The 15,504-nt window shown below is 38.7% G+C and overlaps 2 long non-coding RNA genes across 2 annotated transcripts in view; one reads left to right on the top strand and one right to left on the bottom strand.

Annotated features, from left to right (window-relative positions):
* The window catches only part of LOC146457305 (uncharacterized), a 46,557-nt gene that overhangs the window by 22,035 nt on the left and 9,018 nt on the right, over positions 1–15,504 (bottom strand). The window contains exon 2 of the long non-coding RNA XR_014858545.1: positions 13,438–15,237. This is a non-coding gene — a long non-coding RNA (uncharacterized LOC146457305). The remainder of the gene's footprint in view (positions 1–13,437; positions 15,238–15,504) is intronic.
* LOC146457307 (uncharacterized) lies at positions 10,675–13,864 on the top strand. Its single transcript, XR_014858538.1, has 3 exons — positions 10,675–10,780; positions 10,912–10,966; positions 13,506–13,864. It is a non-coding gene; the product is annotated as an uncharacterized LOC146457307 (long non-coding RNA).

Here is a 15,504-nt window from a genome sequence, read left to right as displayed (position 1 = left end):
ACGTTATATTAACCCTTCAAATCTCTTACCGACGTTTAGTTTTTTATAACTCAGTCGAATAGAGTATTCAGATTGGCTCACTTACTTTGGGTATCAAAATATCGAAGCTGTCATGGGGGGTGGGGTGGGGAACAATTGACCGTGTTAAATTTATGCCGGTTTATCAACTGAGTTGAAACGGTAACTAAAAAGTAAATTGACCGCTTTCGATTTCTATTTACGTTGTTTTATGCATCAGTCAATTCCAGCAGTGCCCATCCCCCCTCCCCCCGGGCTAACCCCCGGGCATTAGCATTTTTTTTTAAAAAATGGGCAAATTCCCCGGGGTGGGGACACATAAGCTGTCTAAATGCCTCAGGGTGGGGATGAAGGAAGAGGGCAAATGCCCCGCCACCGGGATCGTCGCCTTCCAACACCACTGCAGTTTTTTAATTAATCAGTGATTAAAACGTTCCACTTTTCAGTATTTTTAAATAATGTAACGGTATTAAGACTTCAAGGACAACACGAAATGTTAGGGAGCTTTTGGAAAATTTAATATTATTTAATAAACTGCGCTGGGATTGCGGCGGACGTGCCCCCAGCCACGAGCGATGATAGGCGCCTGTGTTCGCAGGCTACGTTTTATGCATGATGCATTGCCTTTTAAGCTCGCAAGATCTGTCTTGAAGATCGCATCATTCGCAAACCTTATACTCCAGGTTGACTTTCGTGAATTTAAATTATGCTAGGCTAGTTTTGAATGCAAAATGCGAAATACAGCTGTAGTCGTGTTCACATTGATTGTTTCCGATCTCTCGATATATGTGATAAACAAAATATAGTTCAAGTTGTTGCTTTTTATATTTATATGCTTACAAGTGATGAAGAAATATCTAAAATTGAGAAAACGTACCTTTAAAAACATCCACTAGTTTGTCTAGTCCCTGACGGACTAGCCAATCTTCAACAATTCCTCTATGCCACTTTCGAAAACACGTGTGTCAAATGCCCGGGGGTTGCCCCGGGGTACGCAAATGCCCACGTCCGGGCCGCGATATAATTACGAATGCCCCACCGCCGGGACTGACAACGTGAGCAAATGCCCCGGGGTTGCCCGGGGGGGATGGGCACTGCTGGAATCGCTACAATCGCTACACTCTAACGAACCCCTTAATTCACCCCAAGAAGCGACTCGCAGTGCGTTACATAGACTAGAAAATGCGACTCACCCCAACTCCTTGGACTACCTTATATCTGAACTTGAAATACGAAAAGCGGCAAAAAAAGCTAAAAAACAATAAATCTCCGTATTCAGATAGAATCAAAAATGAAATGATCAAATCTAGCTTAAACGAGTTAATGCCAGTCTATTTACAGCTATTTAACAAGGCCTTCAGCTCAGGTACAATGCCTCAAAATTGGTGCGATGGTCTTATTACACCCATTTTTAAAACTGGATCTAAAACTGATCCCTCAAATTATCGTGGAATCTGTATTTCTAGTTGTCTTGGTAAATTATTTTGCTCAATTCTCAATCAGACTCCTCGAACACGTTCAGTCGCATAACATTATTCATAAATCTCAAATTGGTTTTTTAGCAAAAAATCGAACAGCAGACCATGTCTTTACACTACAAACACTAGTAGATAAATATGTCAAATCCCACCAAACAAAAGTATACGCATGTTTTGTGGACTTAAGAAAAGCATTTGATTCTGTCTGGCACGATGGACTTATGTACAAGTTGTTACAAATCAATGTCGGAGGAAGCTTTTATAAAATTATCAAAAGTTTATACTCGAATTCTACGTGTTCTGTTAGAATTGGAAATAGTCAAACGCGATCTTTTCAATACAGTAGAGGGGTGCGTCAAGGCTGCATTTTAAGTCCTCTGCTCTTTAATCTATATGTTAATGATTTAGCCTTTTCGTTCAACAATATTTTGTCTGACCCATTTATACTACCAAATGGCACCAAACTCCGCTCATTATTTTATGCAGATGACTTAATTATATTGTCACAATCAAAATTGGGATTACAAAATTGCCTTAACAGTTTATCATCATTTTGCAACTCATGGATGCTAAATATAAACCCTAAGAAAACCAAGATAATGATTTTTCAAAAAAGCACAAAAAAATGCGATTATACCTTTCACATAGGCGATGAATTAATAGATACAGTACAAGACTACACTTACTTAGGAACTCGCATTTCGTCTTCCGGCAATTTCACACTTTCGCTTGAACATCTTCGACAAAAAGCTCTTCATGCTTTCTTTAGTCTAAGACGACACACTGATTTTAGTACACTGAAACCTTCACTTGCATGTACAATTTTTGACACAATGATTCAGCCAATTCTAACCTACAATAGTGAAGTGTGGGGTGCCTTTGTTAAATCAGATTTTAAGTCGTGGGAAGACTCCAGAATTGAAAAAACACATTTACATTTCTGTAAACGCTATTTAGAAGTACATAATAAGTCATCCAACGTTGCATGTAGAGCTGAACTTGGCAGATTTCCTTTAATCGTTGACATAAATAAAAAGATACTTAATTACGTACACTACCTCCAAGGAAAGGATGAACATTCTATAGCAAAACAATCCCTAAGAATATCTGTTGACCTTCATTATAGCGGTCAAACTAGCTTTTACTCCAGTCTCATAAAGATGAGTGAATACTATAATTTCCCCAACTTTAATTATTACACATTGAATGAAAATAACATCAAACAATATATAAATCTTAAGAAAAAGAAATATATCTCTTATTGGCACCAAACCCTTCAACACTCACAAAAACTCAGCTTTTATTACACAATCAAAAAAACTTTTGGCCCCTCTGCTTACCTAGATCTCACAAGGAAAAACGCTTCTAGGAAAGCATTAGTGAAACTAAGAATAAGCAGCCACAAGCTTTTGATTGAAACAGGAAGATACGACAACATACCCCGTAATGAAAGGGTGTGTAATGTCTGCAACCGTAAAACCATTGAAGACGAAATTCATTTTTTGTTAGATTGCCCAAGTTACTCTTCTTTAAGAGATATGTTTTTTTCTAAAATAGAACCTAGCCTTCCATTTACACCACTATTAGTAAAAGAGACTTTACTATCGCATATAATGAACTCAACAGACTATTTTATAAACACTCAATTAATTTCATTTGTTTCCTCGTGCTTCGAATTGAGAGATAAACTTCTCTCCGGAATGATTACTTCTACTGTATGAAAAGTTTAAAATAAGCAAAGACTTCAGTTACTTTATTTTATTTTATTTTATTTTATTTTAAGTTATCTTAAGAATTAGTTAACGAATCAATAATTAGCTATGAATAGCTTTTGCAATACTGTATTTGTTATAGTCATGCAAATAAAGCTTGTTGTTGTTGTTGTTGTTGTTGTTGTTGCTGGAATTGACTGATGCATTACAATTTGGAAATTTTATTCCCAGCACTGGGCAATTTTTGTTTAATCATTACTCAGGAGGTGAAGAAACTTCTTTTCCTGGATTTAGTTTAGAAACATTTTAATTAAATGCGCTGCACCATAACTTAAAATTGCCAGCGTTCCATTCCACAGGGGCGCCCAACGACAATTTTCTCTCAGATCCTTTGAAACGTTGTTTTAGGCGATCTAGGGTGCATGGCTTTAAAGCCTTGTAGGTTCATTTTAGGTAGCGCTATAATATTTTTATCTGTTCGGTCATTCTAGGGGAACTTGAGTCTTTTCGAAATTACTAGGGCATTTTTTGTCCATTTCCCGAAAACCTTAGGTCTTATTTCCTGTCCGAAAATCTTAGCTGACCTTTTTTCGGTGCCTGAAACAACATTTTTATGAATCCGAAAACACTAGGCCTTAAATTTTTCATATCACCAAAGTTCGTGGTGAAAATTCCCTTTAGAAAACTGTAGGGGGATTAAGGGCCTTCCGAACAGATAATTTACCGAAACGATCCGTTGGGTGCCCCTGATTCCATCCGGTTGTTCAGTGTTTTAAATGGTTTAACTCTCCACCCTCGTACATGAAGTAAATTGCCACTGCGTCTGCTCGGGGAGGGGGGGGGGGGGGTAGGGGGTGGGTTCTCCAAAAAAAAATGGTTAGGGGTGTGCAGCTCGCTTCCCAAAACCCTTACCCTATTTATGACCAAAATCCGCGATTTTCCCTACACTATTTATGACCTGACCAAAAATTTGATACCCTATTTATGACCTGATAGTGTCTGGTCAACTTCGGTTCAAAAACCCCTGGAGTCCAGCGCGTGACCGAAACGTATGACAAGGTGTTGCGTACACAGTTGCTGTAAACAGTTGCTGTAAACATCATGATGAAGAAGTAGCTTCTTCAAAAAAAAAAAAAAAAAAAAACACGAATTCAAGACTATAGTGCAAAAATTGATACCCTATTTATTACTAAAATGGCTAAAATCGATACCCTATTTATGACCAAAGCGGCTGAAAAACCATACCATACGAGATTGGCGCTGTAGAATGTTACTAAAGTACCAAAACGACCAAAAAATGGACAAGAATTTGTAGGAAGTTGAGATTGTAGTCCTAAAAATGGAGCAAAAACAGATAAAAATTCATTTCGTGGATTACAGTGAATGAGTGGCGTGACTCAATGACTGTGAAAGGGATTTTATACTTTCCCTGTAGCTTCGTTTGGAGAAGATGTTTTTTTCCGAAGGAGGATATTTAGAATACAGGAGCAGTATTTTTTACGGTCAGTTGTATAATCAAACTAAGCTTTGGTCTGGCAGGGATTACCGTGAGGTGCGAGTAGAAATAAATGTCGAGTCATCATTAGTTGATTTTCATTTATCCAGTCCACAACATGTTAACAATATGGCAACACAAATTTAATCCGAGATTAATGAATAAATCAAATGATGCTTGGACGTCATACAAGTAGGGGTGAGTGGGTCCCCTCTCTCGCGCTAGACGCGACAAGAATGGATTTTGATTGGCCTGCTTTTGTTGAAGACAATCAGAACAATACATCCCTAGTAGGAGAGGGCAGAGTTTAATGAATAAATTAATGTGCAGATTTGTGGCTACCATGAAAAAAAAGATACGGAGCCCGTTTTTAGACACGGTATGCCCCTCAGGGCATCCCGCGTAACAAGATGCCTGCTATACTAGCATTACGCGTGATGCTGGGGCTAATTCATTTATTCCAACTGTATGCTTCGCCGATTGATAAAACTATCCTTGCTAATGGAATAGTTTGAGTCACGACGATCGCGTTACGTTGTTTTCCTTGTGTTACGCGACTCATACTATAACCGGAAATTTGTGAAATTCCATTACGATAACGTAAGCTTCTCAATGACCTCTTTTCAGTCTCTCAGACTGTCAAACAAAGCACGATTCCTTCGCCAGGAACTCACCAATTTCCACCGTTTTAAATGTCGGGTGCTTCTTAGAAGTTGTTCTTTCGATTCACCGCTTCAAAATTGTGAAATTTCCGTTTGAAAACGGCACACTTGAGTCCACAACATGTTAACAATATGGCGCGACAATTTAATCCGTTTTCAATAAATATATCAAATGATGTGTTGACGTCACACAGGTAGGGGTGAGTGGGTCCCCTCCCTCGCGATATGAGCGACAAGAATGGATTTTGATTGACCTGCTTCTGTTGAAGACAGTCAGAACAATACATCCCGAGTAGGAGAGGGGAGGGTTTAATGAATAAACAAGATGCCTGCTATACTGGCATTACGCGTGATGCTGTGGCTGATTCATTTATTCCAAGTGTATGCTTCGCAGATTTATAAAACTATCCTTGCTAATGGAATAGTTTGAGTCACGAAGATCGCGTTACGTTGTTTCCCTTGTGTTACGCTACTCGGGGTTTCAAGGGAAATTGCGCAAATTTCATTACGATAATGTAAGTGACCTCTTTTCAGTCTGCCATCGTGGTCTAAGACTGTCAAACAAAGCACGATTCCTTCGCCAGGAACTCTCGAAGATGCTGTGGCTGATTCATTTATTCCAACTGTATGCCTCGCCGATTGATAAAACTATCATTGCTGATGGAATATCTTGAGTCACGAAGATCGCGTTATGTTGTTTCCCTTGTGTTACGCTACTGAGGATCTCACTAGAAATTTCGGGAATTCCATTACGATAACGTAAGCTTCTCGATGACCTCGCTTCTGTCTCCTATCTTGGTTCGGGGCTGTCAAACAAAGCACGATTCCTTCGCCAGGAACTCTCCAATTTCCACCGTTTTAAGTGTCGAGTGCTTCTTAGAGGTTATTCTTTTGATTTACCGTTTCAAAATGATGAAATTTCCGTTTGAAAACGGCACACTTGAGTCCACAACATGTTAACAATATGGCGCCAAATTTAATCCGAGATTAATGAATGATGCTTTGACGTCACACTAGTAGGGGTAAGTGGGTCCCCTCCCTCGCGATATACGCGACAAGAATGGATTTTGATTGGCCTGCTTTTGTTGAAGACAATCAAAACAATACATCCCGACTAGGAGAGGGGTGAGTTTAATGAATAAATTAATGTGCAGATTTGTGGCTACGAGGAAAAAGAAATCGTCCCGTTTTTAGACACGGTATGCCCCCTCAGGGCATCCCGCGTAATTAATGTACAGATTTGTGGCTACGAGGAAGAAAAAAAACCAACAAGATGCCTATACTGGAATTTACGCGAGATGCATTTATTCCAACTGTATGCTTCGCAGATTTATAAAACTATCCTTGCTAATGAAACAGTTTGTGTCACGACGATCGCGTTACGTTGTTTCCCTTGTGTTACGCTACTCCGGGGTTTCACCGGAAATTTCGGAAATTCCATTACGATAACGTATGCTTCTCAATGACCTTTTTTCATTCCATCGTGCTCTAAGACTATCAAACAAAGCACGATTCCTTTGCCAGGAGCTGTCGAATTTCCACCGTTTTAAATGTCGAGTGCTTCTTAGACGTTATTCTTTCGATTTAACATTTTAAAATGGTGAAATTTCCGTTTGAAAACGGCACACTTGAGTCCACAACATATTAACAATATGGCGCCACAATTTAATCCTGTTTCAACGAGTAAATCAAATGATGTTTTGACGTCACACAGGTAGGGGGTTAGCGGGTCCCCTCCCTCACGATATACGCGACAAGAATGGATTTTGATTGGCCTGCTTTTGTTGAAGACAATCAGAACAATACATCCCGACTAGGAGAGGGGTGACTTTAATGAATAAATTAATGTGCAGATTTGTAGCTACTACGAAGAAAAAAAAAAACAAGATGCCTATACTGACATGTACGCGAGATGCTGGGGCTAATTCATTTATTCCAACTGTATGCTTCGCCGATTGATAAAACTATCCTTGCTAATGGAATATTTTGAGTTACGACGATCGCGTTATGTTGTTTCCCTTGTGTTACGCTACAAAGGGTCTCACCGGAAATATCGGAAATTCCATTGCAATAACGTAAGCTTCTCAATGACCTCTTTTTACTCTCCCATCGTGCGTGGTTCGGTACTGTCAAACAAAGCACGATCCCTTAGCCAGGAACTCTCCAATTTCCACCGTTTTAAATGTCGAGTACTTCTTAGAAGTTATTCTTTCGATTTACCTCTTCAAAATGGTGAAATTTCCGTTTGAAAACGGCACACTTGAGTCCACAACATGTTAATAATATGGCGCCACAATTTAATCTAGTTTTAAAGAAATCAAATGATGCGTTGACGTCACACAGGTAAGGGTGAGTGGGTCCCCTCCCTCGCGATATAAGCGACAAGAATGGACATTGATTGGCCTGCTTCTGTTGAAGACAATCAGAACAATACATCCCGAGTAGGAGAGGGGAGGGTTTAATGAATAAATTAATGTACAGATTTGTGGCTACGAGGAAGAAAAAAAAAAAAGAAATCGACTCGCTTTTAGACACGGTATGCCCCTTCAGGGCATCCCGCGTAAAAAAAAGAAATTGACCCGTTTTAGACACGGTATGCCCCTTCAGGGCATCTCGCGTAAAGAAGAAATCGACCCGTTTTTAGACACGGTATGCCCCTTCAGGGAATCCGGCGTAATTAATGTGCACATTTGTGGCTAGATGAAGAAAAAAAAGATACCCCACCCAAACCTAGACACGGCCTGCCCTGCGGGCATTCCGTGTAATAGTTTTAGTAAATCACTTTTTATTTTGCAACAGAACAAATACAATGAAAAGTACATCATCCGGCTTCGGATCTAAGTATTTATCATCGCCTATCTAGATGAGACACCATGTGAACATTTTGTTGCCTAGTTCCTAGACCCCTCTCTGTTTTTCATCTCGGTCAACCCATTTCGGGTCACGTGGTCCGAGCGAAAAAGCGAGGCCTGGACAAAAAAAAAATTAAGACAAATGAAGCACAGCTCACGACTCTGGAGTGAAACGTCAGTGTTGGTTGTCTGTTTCAAGCTGAGCACTACTGCCTGAACGTTAAAACAAGCAAGAAAATTTATTTAGAAGTATGTGTGCAGTAGTGAGATCAAATTTCGCGGTGTTATTTGTCATGTCATGAGACTCACTCTGTCGCAATTATCTTGCTTGTGATGTTGTGATCAGCACGTCTATCCGGCCACATGTCCCGAACATGATCACAGTTTGAGTTAGCAGGTTTTAGATCGGCCCAAATTAGGTAACCCTTTGTGCCGTAACAATGATCAGCATAAAATTTCTCCTTGTAATATCAATGGTTTCTCAACCACTGAGGTCATGAGAATAAAGAATATGATCACCGAAGACAATTTTCTTATATTTAAATAACTTCTCCCCAGTACTTTCATAAGAAAAGTATAGGGACAAGATAAGAGAATTTGTTCTTTAATATGAGGGTTTCAAGGGTTAATCTCGCCCGTTACATGTTCAATTTCATTCCAACTAAATCGCAACATGAAATAAACACCAAACCGCCAATAACTGACGTGTGATAAGGACACAAGAAATTTTTGAAACTTTTAATTTGTTCTTTGGTGAAAAAAGAAGAGCTTGCAGCTTGCAAACTCCTTCACCAATTTTGACGAAGGTTAAGAAGTGTTGACAGGCCAACGCGACTCCAGCAGTTCGGAAATAAAGTGTAATAAGGCCGTCCTGCCGCTTAATGATGTTTATCTTGATCATGAAGGCAAAACTGAAATATACTGAATGGAGGTTTTCTTGATGATAATTTTGAGCCGTTAGGATAAGCTTTTCATATGATAGCACTGTGGCATTTGTTTAGGTTTACTGACACGGGTTATCTGCAAGATATCGGACAGGGCTAAATAAATGCTATCTATGAGGACATGGGATCAGTGGATTTCGTAACTCGTGATTTCATGATTGAATGCTGTGAGAATGCAGGATGTTCGTTTATCATGCATATGACAGTCTAATAAACTGATGCAGGTCTGTACGAGACAGCGCTAAATATGTCATCCGATCTGAAGACTTAGGATTCGTGGAATTCGTTCCTCGTGATTCCATGCTGATGCTATTTATCTACAGTGACATTGCAGGGTGTTCGTTTATCACGTATATGCAAGACTTTACAAAATTGCTGAAAGTTGATCATTGTTGTCTCTCGCTTTCGAGAGCTTTGGGCTCTTGCAGTTGTTTTCAGCTCTGTTGCTTTGTGACTGAAAGACAATTTTTATGTTCTTAGAGCTGACACGTAGTATCTCCATTGTTTTGTGGGTTAGCTTGCATTCTATCTAAATGATACCCCATGTAAACATTTTGCATGTTACTGACAGCGAGTGAACATGATTCAGCACTAGAAAACATTGCAAATTGATGTTGAGTGGAGTGCTGCGTCGCAAATGTTCCCTGACGTCAAATGATCACCAAATATTGAGTATTACAACACATTGTAACACTTGCCACGGCTATGGTCATGGTGCCGCACTGAATATTCGTCGTCCGTAGTCATATATACGCGCGTAATTTCGTGCATCGGGAAGAAAAAAGGCAAAATAAAGATCGCCTCCAGCTTTTCTTCGATAAGACTGTGCTTTGTTATGATGAATAGAATAATAAAACAATTATCCTGCTCAATGTACCAGCGAAATCGCTTTCACGGGAAAAAACCGTATGATTTGCAGTGTCCCCGGATGTTCCGTGTAAATGGTTGGAGTCTCCACCCTAGTTCTACTGCGTTCTAATTCTGTAGCCTGATATCCAGGCATTTCTGGACAACACATAGCAGTTCGTTTTACAACTTGCAATGTATGAACGTTTTGCCGAGGCTTCCTTTTTAGTGTGAGTACTATTTAATTCCCAAAATCAACTCTGAAATATATTTTCTGAATATACTATCTACTATAGCCGACAAGGCCGTAGGCCGAGTTGGCTAAAATAAGGGAATATTCCGCAACATTGAGCAAGATAATTGTTTTATTATGGACTGGTACTTCCTTCAAATCGCTTTCGCGTCTCTCGTCTCGCATTTAGAATTATAAGCGTTTCTTTCTTAGGCGTAAACAAAGACTTTTCTGAATAAATTTTTCCTTTAGGAAAGCATTCTGTCTGTTTTTCTCTCTATTTTAATTGCCAAAACGTGACTTGCGTAAACAAACGCATGCACTGGACATGTGAAACAGACGTACTGATCACAACATCAAAAGCTAAACAATTGTGACAGTGAGTCTCATGACATGACAAATAACACGAAATTTGATCTCACTACTGAACAGATACTTCTAAATAAAATTTCTGGCAGTAGTGTTCAGCTTCAAACAGTCAACCAACACTGACGTTTTCTCTAGAGTCGTGCGCTGTGCTACAATGTCTATGACAGGCGAGGTACATGTTGTTTGTTAATGTAAATACATTTAACTATTTGAGTCTCCTCTGTTTAAAGAAACAACTTTCATCTTCTTCTCTCGTTTGAAGGCAATTACCTCTAATAACATTTTCAATATTTCTTTGCGCAGGACAACGCCGCACTCCAAGCGATGGAGGAGCATTCCGAATCAACTAATGACAAAGGTAAATGAAATATACAATGCCTGACAATAGCTTAATTTCTCAAAGCGTCTTCAAAGGGACACGTTCACCGAGATTTTGCCGTGTGTTTCTAAAAACTGTTTAAATATTTTGGCTTTGAACCGCTTCCCAGAAACGAAATCGCTTTTGGAGCAGCAGGGGAAAAATATGGAATGAATTGTCTAGGCAAAAATAAACTATAAAAAGCTTTAGCATTTTCCAAGATACATAGGAGGAACTTGAAAACACTGGCCGATGTTTTCAACTTGCAATCCATTTCCATCCTAACCATCTGCAGCCAAGGACGAATTATACCAGTTTCTGTGCGCTAGTAGGGTTATTGTTAACAGAACTAAAACATTATTTTGACGTTTACGTCTGTACAAATATGTGTTTTTGGCTATTCAAAGTGACACTAAAATTAGGTGACTGCCCCAAAAAGAGCAAGAGTTCAAATTTAAAGTAAAAAGATTTGCCGAAAGCCAAAGAGTGTTGTCTCTCTGTTAAAAGTTTCAGTACTGAAAATTTTTGTTTGGTAATATAGCGCACGCACTTTGGCCACAATTCAACAAAACTGAAGCGGCGCCTTTCCTCTTTTCCGGAAACTTAAAACAGTTGATCTTTTTTAATACGGTGGGTGAAATATTACAGAAATTTATAGGAATGAATTGATCTTAAAAATCCATCTAAGGCAATTCTTGGGCAAAGTGTTTTTGCTACAAATGTTGAGCATATGCTGTTGTGCTGTGTGTCACATTCCTGACACATGAAAACGGATTTCAGACCAGATGTTCTCCACCGAAGAATGACAAGATCTGGGTACGAAATTAACTGAATGTCCACTGTGACTATTAAGATAGGAAATTGAATTTCCTTATTTGGTTGAGTTATTTAAGTGGTGTGACGTAACAGCTTGTGATCGTCATGTTGATCTTGTCATCCAAACATGCAGGGGAACCGAACGAGAACTTATATTAATGATCTTAATGATTAATGATCAGGATGAACTTACATTAGTTGATCGTTTCTCCCGGTCTTTTAAAGACATGTTTGAAAAGAGATTGATTTGTTCCGATGCTAAAAATTTAAGTTATATAAAGTTTGGGAGACTCAAATTTTATTTCCCGAATTTACTAGCTGTTGTTTGTTTTACGAATAGTCCAGGCTAACCCTTTTTCGCATTTTTAACGACACATTTGCCCCTTTGAAAACGAAAAGAATTAGTTTACCATCATACCGGAAATTTCGAAAAACATTTTGCCGAACAAAAAAGGGGATTTCATTTCTTTACGACTAAATCCCAATTTCTTAGCGATTAAGGCCGCTTCCGAACAGATATCGACCGAAATGAACCATTGGGCTCTCTTAATTCAATGTCTAGGGAGTTCTCGCTGACCCATTAGCTTACATTATTGTATTTGAACATTGTTTTTTAAAACTGTTGTTCTGTCCGAGTTTTCATGGGATAACCGTTATTGGATTGTTTGGCCGTGTTAGGATATTTAGATTTACTTCGATCGTTTAAATCAAAGATTTCTAAATCATTGTAAACATTCAAGATTCTTAAGTTAGTTGAGAATAGTCGGAGTTAGTAGATAGTTTCTTGGGATGCAGTGTAAGATGGCTTGTGCAGTTTTGACCGCTGGAAGCGAAGCAGGTCAAGATTGAAGTCAAGAAAACACAAAAATGTTATCCAGAGTCTTTACAGCTTGGTACCTCAAAACAAACGCGAGTTTGCTCATCCCCTTTTAAACAATTCGCTCTCAACATCAATTGCCGCCTGTTTTGAACACAATTCACCAAAGCAATCCACACTTTACAGAACCGTGAATTCATTCAGGGAGGATGCATCTCTACCAGTTTAAAGTTAAAGTTTTCAAACCATATTGCGCATGCAGATTTCGCACGGAGCAGTTTGAAGTTTTGATTGCATGCTATCCTGCGAGGAGGAAGAGGGGGAGGGGAGGGCCCGGGGGATCCGCAGAAATTGGGTTAGTGTTTGTAGCGCGCTTCATTAAACCGATAATTGGTTAACTTCCTTCAAACCAAAATATTTAATTTTCCTACCCTGTTCACATTAGGCCCTTAAGGCCCTAGGAAAGGCTTCAAATTCACGACGTTAATCAATGCACTTCTCTAGACACAAAATAGTGTTTAATTAGAGCGGTTTTAATTTCAGTGTCGTTAAACCAAAACCAAAGTAATTACTCTGGCCAATCACAACTGATGCAAAAAGCGCAATAAACCAGTCAGAAATCAAAGCAAATATATGTAACCGACGCCAAACGAGGGAAAACGCATGCGAGCAAGGCATGTTTGGTTTTGGTTTTCCTGCCGATTGGTTGAGAAGGTGGCACATGTTTTGCTGGCCAGTTACATAGCGAAGTAAAGCAACACCTGAAAGAAAACGTGAAAATACTTTCGACACTAAATTGAAACCGTTCTAAAAGGACAATAATTGGTAATCTTAGAACCTGACATTAAAACTGAAAAATCAATGCAGCACACTCATGATCACTCTCCATCTTTTTGCTTTCGTCAGACCCACTGCCAATGCCTTCAAACATCCAGGAAAATTTGCCTGTTGCATTTGCGATGCTGGAGAAGGTGCCCGACAAGTGCAGATGTCATTCTTACAGTATTGGAACTTGGGATAGAGCAACGGAACGTTTATTGGAATAACATTAAATTATGACTGCCCTATAAGAATGTATATTCCCGGTTGAATCGTCCAGTAAAATAAGTCAGTAAATCTCATCGAAATTACTCTTTTTTAAAACGTGATGTTATGTAAACAAGCGAATCTAGGAAACAAGCTGATCGGATAATCGTACAACTATTTTATGTGGATCTCTGTCATTACATTGTCTGCATGCGTAAATATAAAAGTGTTTAATGCTTGGTAGTAGTTCATATTTACTGAAAGTTAATTTTTACATAAAGCAACTGATACAACCCTGATTGGTAATAACAGAAAGAACACCACAAGAAGACTTAACGTACGTTTTTAATTTCTTTCTTGAACCTTACTGACGGCGAATGGATGAACCCCTTTTCGAACTGTTGCGCACAGAAAGTATCCCTTTACTTTGCAATTACAGTTGAGCCAGTTAGAATCATCCAGATTCCGTTCAAATTGTCTTGGAAGTTAGCTTGAAATCTTGAAAGACTTACAAAAGAAGTGATGACAAAACAGAAATGAAAGACAAAAATAAACGTTTGTGGTTTGCAGAAAACATTTGATATTTAAATTATTTCTGTCACTCAATTGTTCAGATATTTCCATATATGCAGGACGATCTGTATATATTTACAAGAAATCATTAATGTTTCAACAACGACTACGGCTTGTTGACGGAGCAGCTACAGTGACATTGATGCTTCACCATTGACTAGACGGGTTTTAACTTAGATAACGTTAGAAATATCTTAATATCTCTTAGGAGGATAGTTTGATTTATTCGAAAGTAAATAATATATTAGTATTAAGAGTATACTTAGATTCTTATCAGTTTTTCGCAATGTACAACACGCGACTGTGGTGAACATTCAATTTAAATCCTGTCTGAAAGTTTAACTATTAGTAACAATAAGCCAAACGTTGTTCCGGTTAATTGTTGAATAAATAAATAGTTTAGGAACTAAAATTTTTGTAAGTTTTGCTCTTCCACCGAATTCACTTATTTTTCAGAAAAAAAATCAATGTGTGGTTTGTAATTTTCGTTCACCAGAGTAAACATGGCTCCTTGTAATCTGATGTAATTAGCTCAGTTGGTAGAGCACTGCACCAGTATTGCAGAGGTCATAGATTAGAATTCCGTTCAAGCTTGAAATTGTTTTCAGGCTTTCTGTGCGCAGCTGCTTTATCCACTGTTCAAACTACGATTTTAATAACATATATGCAATTGGAACCAACACTCATTTACAGTTAATGTACAAAGGGAACGTTATATTAACCCTTCAAATCTCTCACCGACCTTTAGTTTTTTAGTACTCAGTTGAATAGAGTATTCGGATTGGCTCACTTACCTTTGGTATCAAAATATCAAAGCTTCCAAGGTGGGTGGGGTGGGGAACAATTGACAGTGTTAAATTTGTACCGGTTTATCAACTAAGTTGATAACTAAAAAGTAAATTGACGACTTTCGATTTACGTTGTTTTACAATTTGGAAATTTTATTCCCAGTACTGGGCAATTTTTGTTTAATCATTACTTAGGAGGTGAAGAAACTTCTTTTCCTGGATTTAGTGTAGAAACATTTTAATTAAATGCGCTGCACCATAACTAAATTTTAAAATTGCCAGCGTTCCATTCCATCCGGATCTTCAGTGTTAATGGTTTAACTCTCCACCCTCGTGCTTCATATCACTTCCCACCATAGTTACTTGAGGGACTGGTTATGAAACTTTGCCATGAAAACAATGGTGCTGCAGTTTATGTTGGAAGGGCCGCGACCCTGCACAATCCTTTGTTTTAACGTTCACACCACAGTTGAATATCTTAACTAAAACGTTTCGATTGGTCAGTTGCTCCAACACAT

This window comes from Pavona decussata, unplaced genomic scaffold (genome assembly GCF_977016875.1).
Source record: "Pavona decussata unplaced genomic scaffold, jaPavDecu1.1 SCAFFOLD_244, whole genome shotgun sequence".
Lineage (NCBI taxonomy): Eukaryota > Metazoa > Cnidaria > Anthozoa > Scleractinia > Agariciidae > Pavona > Pavona decussata.
The sequence above is the reverse complement of the archived record's forward strand: the minus strand, read 5'-3'. Positions and strand labels throughout refer to the sequence as shown.